Source organism: Notolepis coatsorum (genome assembly GCF_963971535.1).
Source record: "Notolepis coatsorum genome assembly, chromosome: 6".
NCBI lineage: Eukaryota > Metazoa > Chordata > Actinopteri > Aulopiformes > Paralepididae > Notolepis > Notolepis coatsorum.
The window spans coordinates 101,371,808-101,394,341 of NC_140170.1; positions in this window are offsets into that span (position 1 = coordinate 101,371,808).

Genomic DNA, 22,534 nt, shown 5'->3' on the forward strand with positions numbered 1-22,534 from the left:
GTTAATTTGATTAAGATATGTGTCCATTTTGTTTTGATCGAAGGTCGTTTCTGATTTATACAAGTTGGAGTAGAACTCTTTGAATGTCTCGTTGATTTTTTTAGGTTCTGTAACAAGTCCTTGCTGTGCTTTAATGGTAGTTATATCTGCACATTTTGCGTTGACTCTTAGGTGTAATGGTTTAGTAGGTGACTTGGTTTAGAACCATGAAAGTAATGCTGTTGTCTTGTGCTACTTATTTGTACTTCAGATTGTTGTTTATAAATGGCATTCATCTCTTTTTTTAACACATTAATTTGAGTTTCCAGTCGAACCGAGTAGTTGTATTGTAAAGAGGAAAATAACGTAGAGTAAAGCATTTCCAGCTCTGCCAGTTTTGAGCAGCGATTCTTGCGTATTTTGGAGGAAAAGTACCCGGTAAAATCCTTGATCAATCCCTTTACCGACATCCATAATATTCTGGGGTCCTGTACCGATTTCGCATTTTCCAGTAGGAATACAGAAAGAGTTTCTTTGAATTGTGTAATGAATTCCTTGTTTTTCAACAATATCGAGTTAAATCGCCATATTGGGGCTCGGGATTACAGTATACCAAATTATCCTTTTAGGAGTAAATAACAGTGATCTGACCATTTCCACGTCATAGTTGTCAAATAGTCTCGGGGATGCAAAAACATAATCTATTCTGGAAAGTGTGTTATGTCTTGCAGATCGACAAGAGTACTTTCGGGTCGTAGGGTTGAGTGATCGCCATAGATCATTTACACCTGTATTCTTAGACCAATCCTTTAACGCATTAGATGAATTGGCATATTTATTTGAACCTTCTACTAACACGTATATGTCGGAACCTTCAGAAAAAAGAGAAAAAGAAAAGAGAAAAAAAAGTAAATAAATAAAAAGAAAATAGATTTTTTGAACTAAATTATGTAAATCCCTAAAGCAATGGAGCAATTGCTTAAAATATTCAAATAACTTTGTCAGGCTTATACCTTTAGATGAAAATTAGGTTTTTAAATCCTTGTATGCAGTTCGTCCCCCGACAAGTGTGGGCATTAAACCGTTATGAGGGTTTATTGAGTTTCCATATCTGGTTTATGTGCATATACATACCGAATGTTATTGTTCACAGGCCTTCATTGTAGGAGTACAGTGTATTCTAGAAAGTTAGCCACCGATCTTGTTTGTATAAACTGATGTTATGTTCCAGATTAATCTTCCTATCCAAGAGTTATGTCCTTCCAGTGTATTCCAGTATATTCCAGTATGACTCTGAACGATCGAAAGAAGAATCCAGAATGTTCCTGAATGTTCCAAAATGTCAACGTCAGAATATTGCCTGCACAAAAACCAGAAATATATAAATATAGTGCCTATCGTTTCGTATTAAAATATTTGTACCTCAATGATGTCAACAGGCTTATTTGCTGCCGCTTTTGTAGCCGAGCCATGACAAAGTCATCCAAATAAAAATAAAAAAATAAGAAAAAGAGATGAATAAGCTTGTCATCTGAGACGGGCCGATGGTGCGTCCGGCCCCGAGGGGCCGGGATCCTTCATGTAATCTTCGGCCTCTTCAGGCGAGCGTAACCCGATTCTTTTCCCATTTTCCCCCACAATGGAGAGAAACGCTGGGTAGCAAAGGCTGGGCTGGAGTTTCATCTTGTAGAGCTTCTGCAACACTTCTTTGTAAGGGGCTCGTCGGATTATAGCCTCCCTGCACAAATCTTCGTAGAATGACACTGGTTTATCGTTATATTTCAGTTTCCCCCATTGCTTATGTGCCTCTCTGATGATCGTGTCTCTTATTTCTGTTTTACGCAGAGTAGCAATAATAACTCTCGCCTTGTTGCCGTTGGGGTCCCGGGTACCGATCCTATTACAATGATCCACTAACGGTATTGTGGGGAGGATTTCTTTACCTAGAATTTCAGCTAACACTGTTGGAAATGTGTCGTCTGTGCATTTAACTGATTCATCCAATCCCACAATACGGATATTAAATCTACGATAGTGGCGTTCGGAATCGAGCAGCCTCTCCATTGATTTCTCTTCGATGTCATGTATCTTCTTCAAAAGCTCTTTGTCCCCCTGTTGCATCGCCTCCGCTAGCTCCATGAATCCTTCATGAAAATCCTTCTTGCTCTCCTCGACTTTCAGTGTAAAATCGATCACGGTGTTTTCAACTGCAGTAATACGCTCGGATTGTTGTGCAGCCGCTGTTTTAACCTCTTCAAATTTAGCATCGATATATAGTTTAAAAGCGTCAGCCTTGGCGTCTGCTTTGACGTCCGCTTTATCCATCAATTCCTTTATCAGATTAGTCAGAGACTTGAAATCGGGTGGTGTATTATCCATGCCTGTATCGGTTGAGGTTGCAGGAGCGTTGTTGTTGTCGGATATTTTCTTCTCAATTTCCACTGCTATCCCTTTCACGAAGTTCGTCCCCGCCGGGACCGTTATATTATCCTCTGCTGTCTCCCTCATGGGGGAAGTCGTCACCGGGACCGTTATAGTGTCCGCTGCTGTCTCCCTCACGGAGCAAGTCATCACCGGTGCCGTTATGTTGTCCGCTGCTGTCTCCTTCGCGGAGCGTCTCACAGCCGGGGCCGTTATATTCTCTACTCCGTGTCTCTTTCCAAGATCTTTCTCTTTCTTTGGTCCCATATTGAATCTTTCTCTCTGTTGATATAGTTAGTAGAAGGTCTTATTTAATATATACGATGAGGTATAAACACATTAGTGTTGTACAAATAAGGTTTTGAAGCGAATATAACGTTAACGGGAGCGGAGCGTTGACCAAACGTGTCCGCTACATCTCGTTCTCAAACCGGAAGTTTTCGATAGTTTTCATAGTTTTTTCTTTTATTCAATTTTTTTATTCTATACAGGACCTCTGTGTATCATTGGGACTCATTCTGAGACGCTGACAGTGCAATGCCGGCCGAATCCTGCTAGGTGGCAGTATTGCCCACCCTTTGAAACCTTATTTCACACTATGTGTTACATTATATATAGTCCGGACGGAGAATTTGAACTCAGGCAAGTCAATCGCTTCATCCGAGCACTTTGAAACGCGTTCAGCACACTTCATGCATATTTTGTGCCAGTTCATGTCAGGGACCCGATCAACGTCAATACTGGAAATCGCGATCAGACAATTGGAATATTCTTTTTGGGATACCTCCTAGTAAAGGTAAGGACTATATGACATCAATCCTACTTTGATCCAACAATGATTTCACATCGATCGCAACGATATGTTACGTACTCCAAAACGTATGCCATTGCTGACAATAAAAAAATGACCCCCCCCCCCCCCTTTGATGCATTCATGATGAAACATAATACCTATTATATACCTTTGATTTGGAAATAGTGTCCAGGCGAGCAACGCGAACGCCTTTAGCTAAATTCACATAGCGCTCCATAACGCAGCTTCCAGGAATTAGCCAGGATCACTCTGAATCTATACAATATTCACCACAGGATAACACGCAAACGCATACATGAAACAATTAACTCTTTTTTACATGTTGGACGAGAGATAGTGACTGTCAAATGAGCCATAGTATTGTCTCCATAGCTATAATATAGAATATAGATATAGCTCTGAAAACATTGTGACGCACAGTGAAAATGCCTATCTTTTAAAGCGTGGCCCATTGACTACAAGGATGGAGATAATGGCTGGCGCTGAAAGTATTAAGAGATTAACAGATGATTTGTTAGATATTCTATAAATCATTTGTAGATGCTATTGCGTGCCCTAATCTAAAGTGAAGACTATTCATCATTAACACATTGGGGCGCCATGGGTTATATCCATCAATATACCCAGTCTGCCACCGTTGAAAGCCTATGGAGATGTTTACCTTCTTTGCAGGGCTATAACTTTTAAAATGTTATTGCTATATTGACATTACTATGGCCCATTCAACATCGATTATCATTCAGGATGTGGGAACGTTATATTTTTTCATTCATACATTGTTGTGTTAATACCGTCTAGAATATAAGTATGTTTTTAGACAGTATAGCAGTAATTCCAAAAACGAGAGTTATAGGCCCTGACGCATATGCTAGATTATCGATTGGCGTTCCTTTCTTATACACGCTATATTAAAAAATTCAAATGTATATGATCGGTATACATTATGCTTCATCATGCGTGAAGGAAAGGGGGGGCGTTTATAATTCCTTGATCATCAGTAACGGCTTTATTTAGTATGGGTTGATACGTTGATCAGATGGTTTGCAGTGAAATGAATAAACAATCAGGCTGAAAATAACGTTAGTGTCCTCTTACCGTTCGCCGATGAGACTGGAGGAGAAAGATCCCAATTATTTGATGCCAATCTCCTACATCCATTCCCGGTTTGTATGGCGCAATAAATGCCGAAATCATATCGATTATTAAGTTTAGAAAGCAATCCAAATGCACTATAGTGTTTGTCTGGAGTCCCGTAACAAGATGTGACTGCCGGAGGGATTTCCTCGACGCACCGATCGGCACTTCCAGTTTTGGTGAGAGTGTAACTCGCCCGACCATCCACCAGGCAGCGGTATTGAGGCGTTGCAATCTCATACAGGGTCCCGCTGGAGTCCGGAGGTTGGCTGGATGAATTATGAATGCCATGGTGAAAAAATGAAATATTGATCCCAAAAACGGCGTAAGTCGTTCTTGGCGTTCAACGCATGGCGGGCAAAAACAGCGTAACTCGCTCATGGCGCAGGATGTGTTAACAAATGTCTAATACAGTTTGTTAATTATTTGTTGACTTTTTCATCACCTGTTATACATGTTGTAGACAGCTTTTGGATCCACCCTTCTTTGTGACATCAATGTGTGATTTAATTCTTACCCTCATGTCATCATCACATACCGCAATATACTGAGCACACATTAGGAACAAACACATCATTCAAATGTAACATTAGCGCCCACCACATCAAGTATGTATACACAAAATATAGGACTATAAGTTGTAGGTCAGAAATTATGGAATAGATTTACAAATCACAAATCATTTGTTGAACATGAAACGACTATATTCATAAAAGCCAGATCATTCATAACAGGTGAGTAAAAAGTCCACAAATTATTTATGAACCCCATAATCACTCATGCGATCCGGATATGACGCGAAACACAAAAAAAATATTCTACCCCACATAAATGGCATAATCATACTCCCTTATTCAATAACAATGCACTCTTGATTGGAAAACAACCTATAAGATTCCCTAGATGGGAAAAGCAAGGCATACACTCATTAGGAGACGTTTTCAACAAGGGTTTTTGTAGTTTCTTTTTTTTTGTTTTTTTTATTGATATTTTTGTACAAATCTTTCCATTATTCACAGTGTATCTTTTCACAGTATAGTATCCAACATCCAAGATTCGCCTTTTTCGTTTTTGTAGCAACATACAAAACATGTAAGAGACTCATACAAACACATTAATAACTGACATGGAAATAAAAAAAAACACTTACAAAAAAAAAAAAAAAAACATACTATACATTGTGCATATACATCCCTGTTATATATATATATATATATATATATACGTCATACGTTACATGTAGGCCGATCTACCTGCGGGCAGGTATGTGCTGCATCTTTCCTTTTTTTTTTTTTTTTTTTTTTTTTTTTTAACTTTTTTCCACGTTTCAGCTACGTATGTGTGTGTCTCCTATATACTTGTGTATCCCCCTATGTGTCAATGAAAGCCTATATCTCAACTATGTGTATATGTAGGTGTATGTATGTCTATTTCCTATACATGAGTATGTGCATGTATGTGTGCCCCTGACGTGTATACCTTATCCTTGTGTATATGAGTGCGTGTAAACCTATTATGTACACATATGAATATGTGTATCCTAGATACTTGTATGTGGCTATATCTGCGCACATGTGAGTGTGATAGAGACATTGACCATTCCATAGACACCCCATCCGGACATAAAATATATGTACATATATACATAATATATTATAGAGCACAAGTATCATCAGATCAAATCCCCTTTTTCATATTCATCTTTGATAATATTGTATTCCCATCTTAATCATTTGTCCTCAGATCGTTCAGTCAGGTGTAGAAAACTGTCCCATATCTCAGCGAAAATATCCTCTCTCCCTGCGACTCTATACGTCACCCTTTCATATGATGCTGTCCGAAACATTAGTTCCATCCATTCTTTAAAAGTAATATCAACAGGTGATTTCCAATGTCGTAATGCAATTCTACATCCTGATATCATGGCCATTCTATACCACATTCCCCGGTATTTAGGCAGCTTAATCCCTTTCGGTACTATACCCAAAACACATGCCATTGGGGCGTTATTTATCTTCACATTCAGGACCTTACTTAGGAATATCACAATTTGATCCCACATTTTCCGGACCTTCTCACATTCGTACAACATGTGCAGTAAAGTGCCTGTCTCCTTCTCACATCTCCAGCAGATGTCACTGTCCCTTAGTTTCAGTCTGGCCAGTTTACTGGGTGTCCAATAGCTTCTGTTCAGTACTTTGTAAAAAATAAGTTGTGATTGCGCCTCCCTAGAGAATTTACTCCATTTGGATACCAGTTTCTCCCACATTTCCTCAGTAATATCCTCATGTACATCGTTCTCCCAGCTCAGTCTCAAACCCGCCAATTTGGGTGCATTGTATTCTCTTATAACATCATAAAATCTTGACGCACCGCCTTTCCTGCGCCATCCTTTATAGAATATTTCTTGAATTGCAGTAATTGGGCCGCACTTTGGTCCTCCTATTGATGACGATATACAATGTCTAATCTGTAGGAATTTATAAAAGTTTTTATTATCTATATCAAAATCCTCCTTAATATCCTCAAAAGGCAAAACCCCATCCTCCCCGGCTATATCACCCAGTACATGTATCCCCCTTTTAACCCAATCGTCCCATATGACTGATTTCTTCCCAATCTTTAGTTTCTTATTATACCATATAGAGGCTCTCGTAGTTAAGTATGGGCTATCACCAGTCATTTTGTGCGATTGATTCCAAGTTTCCCTGATAAATGCCATCAAAGGGTTTTTAAGAGGTGTAGGTCTGTCTGATTGTGTCAGGAAGGATTCCAGAGATGAGGGATATATCATTTCCTCCTCCATCTTGACCCAAGCAGGTGCCTCCTCAGACGAGTGATTCAGTTTGGAGAGCTGGGAGAGCGAGAATGCATAGTGATACCAGTCTAGTTTAGGCAGGGATAAACCGCCACTTTCCTTTGCTGCATACATTTTGGTCCGTCCAAACAGCTGCCTTTTGCCCCCCCCACAGATATACATTAATGACTTTGTCATACTGTTTGAGTAACTGGGTCGGGAGAGTCAGCGGCAACATATATAGGATATAGTTTAATTTGGGAGCTAATATCATTTTCACTAGGTTTATCTTTCCCAGGAGGGACATATTCATTTTGGCCCAATTCTGGGTCAGAGCACTAATGTGTTCGATTATAGGGGCAATATTGGCTTGCATCAACTCTTTCAGACCTGGGATCAGCTTTATTCCTAGGTATATCAATCCTGACGGCATCCATCTGTATTGCCACCCCCTTCTGATATCAGGGGGACAGCATTTAGAGAGAGGCATTGCTTCTGACTTGCTCCAGTTGATTGTGTATCCAGATATTTCGGAGAAGGACTCGATAACATTTCCAATGATCCCAACTGCTGTTCGGGGATTGCTGGATACCAATAAGATATCGTCCGCATATAAAAATAATTTATGCTCTACCTGCCCCGCTATTATCCCTTTGATGTCCTGATTATTCCTCAGTGCGATAGCAAGTGGTTCGAGGAAAAGCGCAAACATTTGGGGAGAAAGCGGGGAACCTTGCCTCGTCCCCCGCCCTAGGTTAAAGGGCGAGGACACGATCCCGTTGGTCAATACTGATGCCATCGGATTTGTGTATAACAGTTTTACCCACCCAGTAAACGATGGACCAAACCCGAAGCGCTCTAGCGTGTGAAATAAGAATGCAAATTCCACCTTATCAAAGGCCTTTTCGGCATCCAATGAGAAGGCCACTGTAGGTTCTATATCATTCCTTACCTTCCACATTATGTGTAGGAGTCTGCGGATATTATCAGCTGAGTTTCTCCCCTTCACAAAGCCCACTTGATCTGAATGCACCAAAGTTGGTAGTACATCTTCTATTCTATTCGCAAGTATCTTTGCCAATACTTTTTCTTCCAAGTTGCTCAGGGATATAGGTCTATAGCTTCCACAGCATTGAGGGTCTTTGCCCTTTTTCTGTAGTAATGTAATAGTGGCAGATCTCAGGCTAGTGGGCAATCCCCCCTTTATCAGTGAGTCCTCATATACTTTTAATAATCTCGGAGCGATTATATCACTGAATTGTTTGTAGAAATCGGGAGTAAACCCGTCGTCTCCTGGTGCTTTACCCAATTTAAGGCTGTTGATTGCCGCGTGTATTTCTTCTATCGAGACCCCCCCCTCCATTGATTTTACCTGTTGTTTCGATAATGACGGTAATTTGATTTTGTCGAAGAACGCGTCCATTTTTAGCTGATCCACCGCCTTCTGTGGGGTATATAAGTCCTGGTAGAAGCACCTGAAGACATTATTAATTTCCTTTTTGTCTGTAATAATCTTGTCATCTTTATTACGAATCGAGGATATAATATTCTGATTATGCATTTGTTTAACCCGATTCGCTAATATTTTACCCGCTCTCTCCCCTTGTTCATAATATTTTTGGTTGGTCCTAAATAACGCATATTCAGCCTTCTTTTGATATATGTTGTTCAATTCATATTTGGATTTGCTTAGGTTCCTCCACGTTTCTGGGTCTGGTCTCTGGCTGTGCTGTTTCAAAAGTATTTTAATTTCCTCATCTAACATTGTCATTTTTTGTTTCTCCGCCCTTTTTAGTATCGCACCGTATTGTATGAGTCGTCCTCTCATGTAAGCTTTACATGTGTCCCACATTATGCCACTATCATCTATTGACCCTTCATTAAGTTCCCAAAATTCCTTAAATATAGTTCTAATGTATGTACACGATCCTTCATCATTTAACATTAGGTTATTGAATCGCCATCTCCGAGATCGTTGCCCTTCTTCCATGGATGTGATCACTAAATCAACCGGAGCATGGTCAGATATTACAATGTTCCCTATCCCAGTACTTGCAACCTGTTCTACAAGTGCGCTAGAGATCAGGAAATAATCTATTCTAGAGTATGAGGAATGTGGGTGAGAGTAAAACGTGTAGTCTCTTTCTTGTGGGTTCATAACCCTCCAAACATCCACTAGACCCAATTCCTCTATCAGAACACCAACCGCCAGTCTCCCTGTGTTGTCAGCGGTTTTGGGTTGGTATGATCTGTCTATCAAGGTGTTTCCAACCAAGTTGAAGTCCCCCCCTATGATTACGTTGCTATTCCCTATTTTCCTGATCACCTCACATACCTCATGGAAAAAGTCTGAGGACGACCCGTTGGGCGCATATATATTAGCTAAAGTAGTCCTCTGTCCCTCTAAATCAGCATCCAGTATAACCCATCTTCCCTCATCATGTGAGAAACTATTGTGTACCTTTAGGTCTAAGTTTTTTCTCACCAATATTGCCACCCCCCTCTTCCTAGAAGAGAACGTGCTATAGTATATTTGTCCCACCCAATCCCTTTTAAGCTTGGCCGACTCTTCTTCATCCAGGTGTGATTCCTGAATTAGTGCAATATCTGCCTTTTTTTGTTTCAAGAACGTCAATATCTTCTTTCTCTTAATGGGATGATGACATCCGTCTATATTCCACGATATTATTTTAATCAGCCCCATATTTCTCGTAGTGCATCTCCCCTGTGCAATCCATGACGTAGTCTAGTGCCTGAGAGTGTGAAGATATATATACAGTAGTATAGCATACAATGAAATAAAAAAGAACATATAAAAACATAAATACACTTCCCCCCCCCACATTTACCCAAGCTACGTTCGATATGACCCCAGATAGAACAGTCGTACCGAGGGTGAAATCGATACTCACCCATGCACCTTGGTCCCCCTTGACTAACAGAGGAGTGCATACAGCACGAGGCAGATTGCCCAAAACTGTGCCCCTATTATCTTGTAAACCCTGACGTAACGTATGGCTCACACTGTAATCTATATACAGTGCGATCAATTCAACTGAACTTGACAAAACGGTAACGTTTCCAAGCATTAACATTTGTATATCTTTCAGATATATCTTGGTACATTGTAACTTCTATGACATAGCCATGATGGCCTGTGGTTCATTTCGTTATATTTTTCCTGTATCCATCTGGGATATTTCCCCTCCCATACTTTTATTATATTCTTCTAACCATTGCCCTCTATTTTCATTTCACGTCTTTTTCTTTTTTTTTTTTTTTTTTTACTATTTTTCTTTCTCTTTTCCAATCACTTTTTTTTTCTTTTCCTCTATATACATATTGACATTTTTTGATGTTATTTACTCTATGACGATGCCCCCGTGACTTATCTGTATTCATGCGCTTCATGAACTTTATCTCAATTGTCCGCCTCCGACTGTCCCCGTCTGAATCCCTGCAGTTTCTCCCGGTATCCGTGATGACCATTGCCCTGCTGTGTGGGGCGCTCAGTCCCCGTCGTCTGCATGTCGTCCCCCGGTCCCCGTTTTCCTCCCATTGTCTGCCAGGTAGACAGCCGCATTATCTCCTCTCGGTCCGGGTCGGTAGTCGGGTTCACCACGGTGATCTTGAATCCACGCTTTGCCATATCCGCCTTCGCCTCCGCCGCGCTCTGGTACAGGCGGGTGCCATCTTCGTAGAATACCCTCATCCTCGCTGGATACGGTGTCTGGAACTTGAGATTCTTCTCCTTCATTATTCTCTTGGCCTCGGCATATTCTCCTCGCTTCTTCAGTATTTCAGTGGGGAAGTCATGGTCGACATAGAAGCGATCGTTGCCACATGAGACGTTCTTCTTCTGCCATGTTCGGCGTATTATCTCTTCCTTCATTTTGTAACTCCCAAACTTAACCACGATTGACCGTGGCTTCAGCTGTGGGTTGTTAGGCCTCGGGGCCAGTGCCCGGTGTGCTCTTTCGATACGAAGGTCCATGTCATGAGGCAGACCGAGGGCATCTTTAAACAAGCCGTCTAGAAATCCATGCATGTCTTTCCCCTCTTTTTCCTCCGGGATACCATACACCCGCAGGTTCTCTCTCCTCGTCCTGCCCTCCTGGTCGAGTAGCTTAGCCTCCACGTCGGCCTGCCTCTGCATTAGCTTTTTTATTAGAGCCGTCGCCGCACCAAGCACGTTTTCATTTTCTCCGATTCTCCCCTCAGTTTCATCGAGCCTGTCGTTCATTTTGTTCATGTCATTTCTTATCTCCCGAAATTGACGTTCATTGTCTTTTCTGAAGTCTTTGAGCTCGTTGAATATGTTCAGCAGCGTGGCTTCTTGTTCACAATCATCGTCGCCATCTTTTTCTCCCGTTACGTCTTCATTCTCTGCCATTCCGTCGTCCTTTTCAGTTGGAATCGTGTGCGCCATACGTCTCGTGATAGCCCCTTTTTTCATCCCTATTAAATATGTACCCTGGTGTTGTTAATAAATGTTTTCCGGGGCTAAGTCATTTTGCTGTCGGGGAGCTTGCGAGTTAAGCAGCCATGTTCTTCCGCGGTCAAACCGGAACCGTCCGGGTTTTTGTAGTTTCAATGAAATACGCAAAAGATTTTATCTCACCAAGTCCACATATTATTTTTACGCACAGTTATTGGCATGTTTGAAGGCTCACGGTGTTCCATTAAAGATACCAATTGTACACCACAGATACCACAAAATGTTCTATGAAAGAGAGACATCGAGAGGTTTTGTATCAGATCTTTATCATCAATTACTAACGGCCTCGTATGAAACCCTCCATCTAGACTACCAGACCTGGAGACAGACTTTGACTGGCAAGAGGCCTGGGCAAATGTACGACTTGCATCAAGGAACCCGGACCATCAACAAATCAATCTTAACTATATTCACAGGACATACTTAACTCCTATAAGACTGAACAAAATGGGTCTTAAACAAGACTCCAAATGCTCCCTATGTACAAATGGGGACGAAGGGACATTTATGCACATGTACTGGGACTGCCCACCAGTTAAGATATTTTGGAAAGAAGTGACCCAGCAATTAGCAAATCTCTTAACTCTGGATATACCTGTACACCCCTCTGTATTACTGCTGAATGATGTCTTTGAGCATGCAGTACCTCCACAGCTAAAGAGATTGGTTTTATCCGGTATCACAGTGGCTAAAAAGCTGATAGCATCACGATGGTTTCAACCGGAAAAAATGTGCCGGAAGGTCTGGACTCTTACATATCTCGATGTGATCTATCAAAAAATATCTACAGCAAGAATTTTGGGTCTCAATGAATCCAAAATGACATTGTGGTTAGAATAAAAGCTAGCATATAATGGTAGTGTCTGGTTAGGAACAAGTTATAATGGTTGGATTATCCAATGGGGGGTCCGGGAGGGGGGGGTTCGAGCTGGAGCATATGTATGTAGGTTTTTAGATAACAGGTATTAGGGGTATATCCTGTATAAGACATTTGACTAAATGGTAATTTCATTGGATATGCACTGTGAATTAATGCTTGTATATCTTATCGTGTGTTGTCATGTTTGTTTATATGTCTGTTTAAAAAATAATAAAAAAATAAAATACAAAAAAATTATTTATGAACATGAAAAAATATTTGTAAATAATGAATAGCCTTAACTTTAGATTAGGGGATACAATAACATCTGCAAATGATTTATAGATATTTTAAGAATGTTTTACAAATAATTTGTTGAACATGAACAAATTAATGGAGGTATAGTAGTTTTTTCATATCCATTTTTCAAAACATCTACAAATGAGTTACTACACATTTACAAATTATGTACTAATCAGTTGTAAATGTATATAAATGGTTTGTTCATGATTAGTTCATTATCCACTAATGCGTTATAAATAATGTATAAATAATTTGTAAATCCGTCTGTAGTGTGGTAGTGAAAGGGTTAACCTTTTGTAGTATGGTAGTGAAAGGGTAACCTTCTGTGGTGTGGTTGTGAAAGGGTTAACCTTATGTAGTGTGGTAGTGAAAGGGTTAACCATCTGTAGTGTGGTAGTGAAAGGGTTAAGTCATCATGATTCCTTTTTTTCTCCCTCTCCTGATTATTTGGTGATGGTTCTGTGACCTTGTGATTTGGTCCATATACTGTAAAAAACTAAAACATCTACCATTGTAGAAAGACAACCGATGCCGTTTGTGGAGAACGGAGAAAGTGGCTTTCTGACCATTTTCACAGGATAATTCTCCCTCCTAAAATTCATAACCATGAATAACCTTTAATTTGGGGGATTTAGGTGAATGTTCCTTTTGATTCCGTCCTGTGATTTGGATATTTGATGACACTGAGGCGTGCAGCCTGTTGTCCTTGCGATCATGCAGGGGTGTTAGTTGTGCGGACAGCTGGTAAATATTTAATGTGTTTTAGAGTCCTTCTTCAGCGGTCCCACAAGGGGGGACATGTACTGTAATCGGATAATGGCTCCTTAGCCCCCGAAGACAGCGCTGCACTCAAAGGTAGACGGAGCATTCTCATTTCAAGCTATTAGACAACGGCCAGATGGTTGTTTACACGCTATTCTGCACACATGAGAGATGTATCTTGGGTGTTTTCAGGAAGTCACTTGTTACAGGCAGTACAATTTTATGTGGATCAGGTTGTATGAAGTCACATTATGCCCACTACGTCAGACTAGATTACTGCACTGCCTTATACAATATGTCTTATAGGTTATTCCTTCAATTGCTGCTGACTGCAGAGCATGAGAAACGTAACCCCCCTGTATATCTGTTCATCTGCCATTCACGGAGAGGGCAGCCTCTCAATACCTCCCTCTTTTCTTACCATCAGTGAGCTTCGTAAAAGTCTAGACTGACTTGTTTATGTTGGAGCACATCAGCCAGTCACCCTGCCAGCTACGTAGTTCTTCTATTGAGACTGTAAAACACAGACTAATAGCTCGGTCCTGCATTCTCCCGTAAATTCCTCTGAGTAAACGCCCTCTGTCTCTCCTTCTCTCTCCATCCTCATGAAGGACATCTCCGAAAGGAGACGAGGAAAAAGACACGTGACAGGGCACTCAAACCCGCGTCGACCTGTAGCCCATGATAACAGGTTAGTCAGCGGTAGCCTGGCACTGGAGGATCATTCTATTGCAGACCTGACATTTCAGTTTCATTATCAGCAACAGGAACAAATACAGGCTGGGAATCGCGGAGCTGCTATTTGTCCCTGTCTCACTTTGTCTGAAAGGGGGAGCTGACTAGGAAAATAATAGCTTTTTGTCTGTGGAGCTCAATGGTAAAGAAAGAAGTTTGGATGATCTGCCAGTGCTGTTTGTCCACGTCTCACTTTGTCTGAAAGGGGGAGCTGACTGGGAAAATATACTGTTTGTGTGTGGAGCTCAATGATAAAGAAGTTTGGACGGTCTGTCAATACGATAATCTTGAGGCAGACGGGTACATTTGAATATGAAAAGCCCACTGTGATGAGAGTCCTATAGATATCGACAAACCCACTACTCTGTGGTCCAAGGGGACCAGATCACACAGGTCAGTCCTCGCCATAGAAGACATCCAACGTAGAGCCTCTCTTGGGGGGACGGACGGAGAGGGATACGTTGGGTGGGTCAGCGTGTGGAGAGACAAGGACGTCACAGGTCCCTCCCAATGTGTCTTTTATAGAACTTGATTAAGGGCCTCTGTCTGGAACCTGTTCCATTCAGACCTAATTGAATCGAATGAGGTCGATTGGTCGTCACCGGGGGTTGGGGGTGGAGGTGGGGATGGGGGGGGGCACCCAGACACTGGCACTGATGGATGGGAGACAGATGAGGAGGTCAGTGTATATGAGACAGTGAGACAGACGTACTGTGGGAACAGGACATGCAGCAGCGGAATCCACTTAGACTTAGAGGGTAGTAGAAGGAGAGGGATAAAAGAACGGAAAGGAGAAGGGAAGGGAAGTGGAGGCAGAGGAGAAGAGAACAGAGGAGAAGAGAAGGAGAGGGGAGGGGAGGCAGAGGAGAAAAGACGGAGATGGGAGGCAGAGTAAGTAAGTAAGTAAGTAAGTAAGTAAGTAAGTAAGTAAGTAAGTAAGTAAGTAAGTAAGTAAGTAAGTAAGTAAGTAAGTAAGTAAGTAAGTAAGTAAGTAATGTTTATTTATGTAGCACCTTTCACAGACCAGGGTCACAAAGTGCTTCATATAGTAAACACATCAGTAAAGTGCAAAGATAGCACCATGGTAAAAGAAAAATAATTAAAAAACAAAGAACAGGAAAAACGAAACGGATGAAAATACATAAAAGACAGCCAGCAAGCCCTGGTCAGACGACCTGAGCGATCTGCTTGTGGTGTATGGACACAGTAGGTTGCAGATGTAGGCAGGTGCCTGACCATGGAGTGCTCTATACTGTAGGTGATGACCAGAACCTTAAAGTGAATTTGATGGGGAGCCAGTGAAGGGAAACTAAGATGGGAGTGATGTGGCAAGACTTTCTGGACCTAGTCAGCAGCCTTGCGGCTGAATTCTGGACCATTTGTAGTGTTCAACTCCTCTGGAGCCACAGCCAGCAGAGAAGCCGGTTTACTTTAGCTTTTAAACCAGCTGCAGCCTGAGAACTGGAGTGTGAGGGGATGTAACACTAAAGATGGCGGCAATGACAAAGAATTGCTGCAAAATAAACATACATCTGTTGTTTAAAAAAAAACTTTTTTTTTTTTTTTTTTTTTTTTTATACTTATAACAATTCGATAATTATCGATATCGAGAAATAAAATAAAATTATCATATCGTTATCGCGATATGATTTTTTTCCATATCGCCCAGCCCTAATTCACATAGCAATTTGTCAAGCGCACCGAACTTTCTGAACAATGTCACGCGGTCGAAAAGGGCGCTCGTCTATTGGACACAATGGAGAGTGGAAATCCCTCCCCTTCAGGAAGTGAAATGCGGAAATACACAAACTGCGTAGCAGTGATAGTAGCAGAGGCGTGGCATTGATAGAGAGTGGAAATGTGTGTGTGGCTGCGAGCCCGTGTGTGCGCGCGCACGCGTGTGTGTGTCTGTGTGTGTGGACTGCGAGCCATGTCTGACTCCAGATCAGCGGATCACCCAAGTCTGTCCACGAGACATGTTTACACAGTGTGCTTGTAATGCCGCGCGCCATGGTAATAATAAGCCGTGTTTTTTTCTTCTTCCTTCTACCCAAGATGCACAGTTAGATATATAGATAGATAGATGCAGTGTGCTGCGCGCGGTATTAATAATAATAATAATAAGCTGCGGTGTTCCTTCTACCCAAGATGCCTGACTGACTACGTTTGGTCCGCGTTTGGTCCGATGAAGGCGAACCGAGACCTATGTTTTTTGGAGGACCGAGTTCGCCTGTTTGGTCCGCGGACCGAGTTCGACTGCGTATTCACACAAACCCGAAAAACCGGACTATCGACTTCTGGACCAAACAGCCCCTGTGTGAAAGCGACCTAAGCCTTCAATTTTAAGCATGCATGTCGGTATGATATCTAATGGGGTTGAGGAGGTTGTCATAGATCCAACCAGTTTTATAAGGTCTGTCAGGGAGATGGGAAGGAAATCATTAAGAATTGATGGGTGGTAGGGGAGGTTGGAGGGGGGGTGAGGGAGGGGATGATGTTGGCCCTAACATATTCAACCTGGTTCACAAAGAAGGAGAAGAGAACAGAGGAGAAGAGAAGGAGAGGGGAGGTAGAGGAGAAGACAACAGAGGAGAAGAGAAGAAGAGGGGAGGCAGAGGAGAAGACAACAGAGGAGAAGAGAAGGAGAGGAGGCAGAGGAGAAGACAACAGAGGAGAAGAGAAGGAGAGGGAAGGCAGAGGAGAAGACAACAGGAGAAGAGAAGGAGAGGAGGCAGAGGAGAAGACAACAGAGGAGGAGAGAAGTAGAGGGGAGGCAGAGGAGACGACAACAGGAGAAGAGAAGGAGAGGAGGCAGAGGCGAAGAGAACAGAGGAGAAGAGAAGGAGAGGGGAGGCAGATGAGAAGACAACATAGGAGAAGACAAGGAGAGGGGAGGCAGAGTAGAAGAGAACAGAGGATAAGAGAAGGAGAGAGGAGGCAGAGTAGAAGAGAACAGAGGAGAATAGAGGAGGCAGAGGAGAAGGGGAGAGGAGAAGAGAAGGAGAGGGGAGGCAAGGGAGAAGAGAAGGATAGAGGAGGCAGAGGAGGAGAGAGGAGGCAGAGGAGAAGAGAACAGGAGAAGAGACGGAGAGAGGAGGCAGATGAGAAGAGAAGGAGAGAGGAGGCAGAGGAGAAGAGAAGGAGAGAGGAGGCAGATGAGAAGAGAAGGAGAGAGGAGGCAGATGAGAAGAGAAGGAGATGGGAGGCAGAGGAGAAGAGAAGGAGAGGGGAGGCAGAGGAGAAGAGAATGGGAGAGGAAGCAGATGAGAAGAGAAGGAGAGAGGAGGCAGAGGAGAAGAGAAGGAGAGGGGAGGCAGAGGAGAAGAGAATGGGAGAGGAAGCAGATGAGAAGAGAAGGAGAGGGGAGGCAGAGGAGAAGATAATGGGAGAGGAAGCAGATGAGAAGAGAAGGAGAGAGGAGGCAAAGGAGAAGAGAACAGATGAGAAGAGAAGGAGAGGGGAGGTAGAGGATAAGAGAACATAGGAGAAGAAAAGGAGAGGGGAGGCAGAGGAGAAGATAAGGAGAGAGGAGGCAGAGGAGAAGAGAACAGATAGAAGAGAAGGAGAGGGGAGGTAGAGGATAAGAGAACATAGGAGACGTTAAGGAGAGGAGAGGCAGAGGAGAAGAGAACAGAGGAGAAGTGAAGGAGAGGATAAGTGAAGGAGAGGTGAGGCAGAGAAGAAGAGAAGGAGAGAGGAGGCAGAGGAGAAGATAATGAGAGGGGAGGTAGAGGAGAAGAGAACAGGAGAAGAGAAGGAGAGGGGAGGTAGAGGAGAAGAGAAGGGGAGGGGAGGCAGAGGAGAAGAGAAGGAGAGAGGAGGCAGAGGAGAAGAGAAGGAGAGTGGAGGCAGAGGAGAAGAGAAGGAGAGTGGAGGCAGAGGAGAAGAGAACAGAAGAGAAGGAGAGGGGAGGTAGAGGAGAAGAGAACAGGAGAATAGAAGGAGAGAGGAGGCAGAGGAGAAGAGAAGGAGAGTGGAGGTAGAGGAGAAGAGAACAGGAGAAGAGAAGGAGAGGGGAGGTAGAGGAGAAGAGAAGGAGAGGGGAGGCAGAGGAGAAGAGACGGAGAGGGGAGGCAGAGAAGGAGAGAGGAGGCAGAGGAGAAGAGAAGGAGAGAGGAGGCAGAGGAGAAGAGAACAGAAGAGAAGAGAAGGAGAGGGGAGGCAGAGGAGAAGAGAACAGAAGAGAAGAGAAGGAGAGGGGAGGCAGAGGAGAAGAGAAGGAGAGAGGAGGCAGAGGAGAAGAGAACAGAAGAGAAGAGAAGGAGAGGGGAGGCAGAGGAGAAGAGAAGGAGAGTGGAGGCAGAGGAGAAGAGAACAGAAGAGAAGGATAAGGGAGGCAGAGTAGAAGAGAACAGAGGAGAAGAGAATGAGAGAGGAGGCAGAGGAGAAGAGAACAGATGAGAATAGAAGGAGAGAGGAGGCAGAGGAGAAGTGAACAGAAGGAGAGGGGAGGCAGAGGAGAAGAGAACAGGAGACGTTAAGGAGAGGAGAGGGCAGAGGAGAAGAGAGGGCAGAGGAGAAGAGAATGAGAGAGGAGGCAGAGGAGAAGAGAACAGATGAGAATAGAAGGAGAGAGGAGGCAGAGGAGAAGTGAACAGAAGGAGAGGGGAGGCAGAGGAGAAGAGAACAGGAGAAGTTAAGGAGAGGAGAGGGCAGAGGAGAAGAGAGGGCAGAGGAGAAAATAAGGAGATGGAAGGCAGAGGAGAAGAGAACAGAGGAGAAGTGAAGGAGAGGATAAGAGAAGGAGAGAGGAGGCAGAGGAGAAGATAATGAGAGGGGAGGTAGAGGAGAAGAGAACAGAGGAGAGAGGAGGCAGAGGAGAAGGAGAGGGGAGGCAGAGGAGAAGAGAAGGAGAGGAGGCAGAGGAGAAGAGAAGGAGAGGGGAGGCAGAGGAGAAGAGAACAGAAGAGAAGCAGAGGGGAGGCAGAGGAGAAGAGAAGGAGAGGAGGCAGAGGAGAAGAGAAGGAGAGGGGAGGCAGAGGAGAAGAGAACAGAAGAGAAGCAGCGGGGAGGCAGAGGAGAAGAGAAGGAGAGTGGAGGCAGAGGAGAAGAGAACAGAGGAGAATAGAAGGAGAGAGGAGGCAGAGGAGAAGAGAACAGAGGAGAAGATAATGAGAGAGGAGGCAGAGGAGAAGAGAAGGAGATGGGAGGCAGAGAAGGAGAGAGGAGGCAGAGGAGAAGAGAACAGAAGAGAATGAGAGGGGAGGCAGAGGAGAAGAGAACAGAAGAGAATGAGAGGGGAGGCAGAGGAGAAGAGAAGGAGAGAGGAGGCAGAGTAGAAGAGAACAGAGGAGAAGAGAAGGAGAGAGGAGGCAGAGTAGAAGAGAACAGAGGAGAAGAGAAGGAGAGAGGAGGCAAGGGAGAAGAGAACAGAAGAGAAGAGAAGGATAGAGGAGGCAGAGGAGAAGAGAACAGGAGAAGAGAAGGAGAGAGGAGGCAGATGAGAAGAGAAGGAGAGAGAAGGCAGATGAGAAGAGAAGGAAAGAGGAGGCAGATGAGAAGTGAAGGAGAGAGGAAGCAGATGAGAAGAGAAGGAGAGAGGAAGCAGATGAGAAGAGAAGGAGAGGGGAGGCAGAGGAGAAGAGAACAGATGAGAAGAGAAGGAGAGAGGAAGCAGATGAGAAGAGAAGGAGAGGGGAGGCAGAGGAGAAGAGAACAGATGAGAAGAGAAGGAGAGGGCAGAGGAGAAGTTAAGGAGAGGGGAGGCAGAGGAGAAGATACGGAGAGGGGAGGCAGGAGAATAGAACAGAGGAGAAGTTAAGGAGAGGAGAGGCAGAGGAGAAAAGGAGGAGATGAAAGGCAGAGGAGAAGAGAAGGAGAGAGAATGCAGAGGAGGAGAGAACAGAGGAGAAGTGAAGGAGAGGGGGGCAGAGGAGAAGATAATGAGAGGAGGAGTGGAGGAGAGGGGAGGCAGAGGAGAAGAGAATGAGAGGAGATGAGAAGGAGAGGGGAGGCAGAGGAGAAGATAAGGAGAAGGGAGGTAGAGGAGAAGAGAAGGAGAGAGGAGGCAGAGGAGAAGAGAAGGAGAGGGGAGGTAGAGGAGAAGAGAACAGAGGAGAAGAGAAGGAGAGAGGAGGCAGAGGAGAAGAGAAGGAGATGGGAGGCAGAGGAGAAGAGAACAGAAGAGAAGGAGAGGGGAGGCAGAGGAGAAGAGAAGGAGAGGAGATGAGAAGGAGAGGGGAGGCAGAGAAGAAGAGAAGGAGAGAGGGGGGCAGGGAAGAAGAGAAGGAGGGAGGAGGCAGGGAAGAAATTAAGGAGAGAGGAGGCAGAGGAGAAGATAAGGAGAGGGGAGGTACAGAAGAAGAGAACAGGAGAAGAGAAGGAGAGGGGAGGTAGAGGAGAAGAGAACAGAGGAGAAGAGAACAGAGGAGAAGAGAAGGAGAGAGGAGGCAGAGGAGAAGAGAAGGAGAGAGGAGGCAGGGGAGAAGAGATGGATAGGGGAGGCAGAGGAGAAGAGAAGGAGAGGGGAGGCAGATGAGAAGAGAAGGAGAGGGCAGAGGAGAAGAGAATGAGAGAGGAGGCAGAGGAGAAGAGATCAAAGAGGAGAAGAGAAGGAGAGAGGAGGCAGAGGAGAGGAGAGCAGATCAGAATGTTTGTTTTTATGTTATGTGTATCTATGCTTATGTTATGTGTATGTATTTGTATGTTATGTGTATGTTTGGCAGATAAGCTCACCGAACAACTTTCACCACCATACCTTGACCCAGATCTCAGAGATTAACCTAGGCAAAGTAGGCATGTCTGAATATAGTGTGACTTTCCAACTCTGTTTGGTCTACATATTAGGTACTTGACCAGTGATATTACTCACAGAACATTGGACAGTAGTTGTCAGTAGTACAGCTTTTTGGAACCCTAGCCCTACGTACTGTAACAATGATGCTGTTGATTGGTAGAGTCCTTTCTCAGCACAACCCATGCTGTTCCTCATACTAGCTCCGAATAGTTAGCCACAAAGTCAACGGGGTCTGCACAAGTTGAGAGAGGCTCACTGAAATCTACTTTGTGTGCACTCTGGGGTCAATTTAGGTGAGTCTCAGTCAGCTTGTGCAAGCAGGCGCATGACCTTTTGACTTTGCACTGGTTTATGGACAACTAGGTGGAGCTGGCATGAGGGACAGCATGGAGTGGGCTGTGAAAGGACTCTACTGATCAACAATATCATTGGTACAGTAAGTAGTAAATATGGCAAATCAGAACTATCCCTTTAAGCTGTAAGTCAAGCGAATTCAACGTTAGTTGTGGTGTTTCCTTGATTAGCGAAGGTGAAGGAGTCTACCTCTTACCGGCGTGAGAGTTTATGTCTACACACGTACATAAAAACGTCTTGAGCAAAAGGATTCAGTTGAATTGTGTAGCAGATAATGTAAGCTGAGCTGAAAAGTGGTTGTTTTAAAGGATAAAGCTGGTGTAATTGAATACTTATAGCAGACAAAAAGATTAAAACCTACAATGCATCTTTTTCTACTCTCGATACTCAAAAATACTTGGGTTTTGGTCTTTTCGGAGGCTATGTTTACAATAAGATTATCCTTTGAGGGCGGAAAATTAAGTATTTTTTTATGGCCCCCCTACTGAGAGGCTGGACATTTATTTGGAATCAGTTGGAGCGGTTGGAAGATAGGGGGAACCTGCTCGTTACTACGACAACAGGATGGTTGGACGCACCTTTTCCTTAATCTGAGAATGATAGGAGCTACTGAGTCAGAGAGCAGGAGAGGGAGGGAAGGAGGGAGGGAAGGAGAGAGAGAAAGAGAGAGAGGACGGTGGAGAGCAGGGATGTGTACACAAAACTGCAAAACACACACACACACACACACACACACACACACACACACACAACCTTGGTGTTTAAAAACTAGAGCTGCGAACAAGGAGGGGAGAGAGGAAGACAAAGAAACGGTGGCTTATTGAGAAGGAAGCATAGAAATTCAGAGAGCGGGAGAGAGATTGTGAGAGAGAGAGAGAGAGAGAGAGAGAGAGAGAGAGAGAGAGAGAGAGAGAGAGAGAGAGAGAGAGAGAGAGAGGAGAGTCATACTGTTGCTGTAAACTCACTGACACCTTGCGCCCCTGTGGAGCCCCTCTCAACCCTTCTCTCCAGGATGCCTCAGAGGAAGAGAGCCTTCACCTTTGGAGCATACGGAGGGTAAGAATAAAGGAGGACGAGTGGGACACCACTGTGTACTGTAGATTAACCCTTTCACTGCCACATGACAGAAGGTTAACCCTTTA